The sequence below is a fragment of the Cynara cardunculus genome, unplaced genomic scaffold, assembly GCF_001531365.2.
Source record: "Cynara cardunculus var. scolymus isolate 2C unplaced genomic scaffold, CcrdV1 Un_Scaffold_2462, whole genome shotgun sequence".
Taxonomy (NCBI): Eukaryota; Viridiplantae; Streptophyta; class Magnoliopsida; order Asterales; family Asteraceae; genus Cynara; species Cynara cardunculus.
Window position 1 is genome coordinate 41,192 of NW_020201101.1, and position 1,969 is coordinate 43,160.

Sequence of the window (1,969 nt, forward strand, 5' to 3'; positions counted from 1 at the left end):
GCAAGACCCTCAATAGCCGGTAGATCCATTTTCCCGGTGATCTTCATCTTCTCCGACTAGATTTGGCTTCTTCTTTGAGAGGCGGGAATGAAGTCGAGATCGGGAGCGAGACAGGAGGAGGCGTCTGAAAGTGATTTCAGACTTCCATTTTCCACTTAAAATTCAGACCATTTTAAGAGGTTTTAAGCTCTTAATTTGAAAAAAAAAACAAACAGTCTGAAATGGTCAATGTCTGACCGAATCAGACTTCAGATGTAATTAAGAGGCTTTTTTTGAAAAACAAACAGTCCCTTAGTAATTAATTAATTAATAATAATGTGAATTTAATTAATTTATATAGTTATTAAAAAAAGGGAAATTTATAAAACTAACCATGTTACATAACCTTTTGCCACAAAATAACCACATTTTAGAGTTTTTGCCGGAATGACCACCGGGGGCGATCCGTACTATATGGGGGCGATCCCCCCTTAAGCCTTATAAAAAAAAATTTACCCTCAAAAGTCGAGATTACTATTCATTCCTCGTTGACCGTGCCTTTGACCTCGCCCTCCCCTCGTTGACCGTGCCTTTGACCTCGCCCCCGGGTATTTTTAAATTTTTTTTTTGTTTTTTGGTATTTTTAATAAACTGATACGCTATTGAAGTTGTATTTTTTAACTTTTTTAGAACTAAATTTCATGGGTAAATGTTTAAAAATAAACCTTTATAATTATGGAGACGCAAAAATTATTTTTATCTATTTTGGGTTTCGTAAATCAGATATAATATCTGATTGACGAAATTTGACCTCTATTTTTTTATTTTGTGTTTTTTATTTAACAATTAAGGGCTGTTTTTAATAAAAATGGAAAAATACATAGTGTGTCTTTTTACGTATTTAATTTTAAATTTCACGGTTTTTCGTTATAAAAAAACCGGATGATAATTTGGGGGCAATCCTGGTATTTTTTTGTTTTTTGGTATTTTTAATAAAACTGATAAGCCATTGAAGTTGTTTTTTTTTAACTTTTTTAGAACCAAATTTCATGGGTAAAGGTTTAAAAATAAACCTTTATAATTATGGAGACGTAAAAATTATTTTTATCTGTTTTGGGTTTCGTAAATCAGATATAATATCTGATTGACGAAATTTGACCTCTATTTTGTCATTTTGTGTTTTTTATTTAACTATTAAGGGGTGTTTTTAATAAAAATGGAAAAATACATAAAGTGTGTCTTTTTACGTATTTAATTTTAAATTTCACGGTTTTTTGTTATAAAAAAACCAAATGATAATTGTGGTTACGAAAAAAAAATTTAGTTGATTTTTGGAGAAAAAAATCAGACATTATATCTGATTTCGCGGTTTTTCATGATATGACACTCTATGACGTCGATTTGACGTTGACTTGACGATGATTTTGTTTTATTACTTAACGTTTTATATAAATTGGCGGTGGGGGACCATTCATCCCCACTACCGCCCGTTTTCTCTGGAAAAACAGAGCGAAAAACCGAGCTTTGACCATCCCACCGACCATTCCGACCAATATTGATGCCATTCTTCGACATACCGTCATAGACTACCGTATAACGACATCGGCCACCATCCGCCGCCGTCGGCCACCATTCGCCGCCATCGACCACCGTGATCGGCCGCCCCTCACCACCTTCCGGTGCCAACAACCACCCTCTGCCGCCAATGACCACCGTCAAGATCCACCGTCCACCACCCCCCTCCGCCGCTCGTTCATTTCATGTTCAATCTTCTTCTTTTTTGAACCAAGGTCCGCACGTTTTTGCTGTAGTATATCCAATTTCAGTTCGTAGTCTTTGATAGTCTCTCTCACATCATCGGGCATTTTTTCAGGTAGTTGACTTCTCCACCATTCTTCTCCAAGCCTCTCTCACTCCTCATTCGTTGTTGGAACTTTAAAATTACAACTGGACGAGCTTCCGTCCATTGTTATAAAGAAAACAGGAAAAC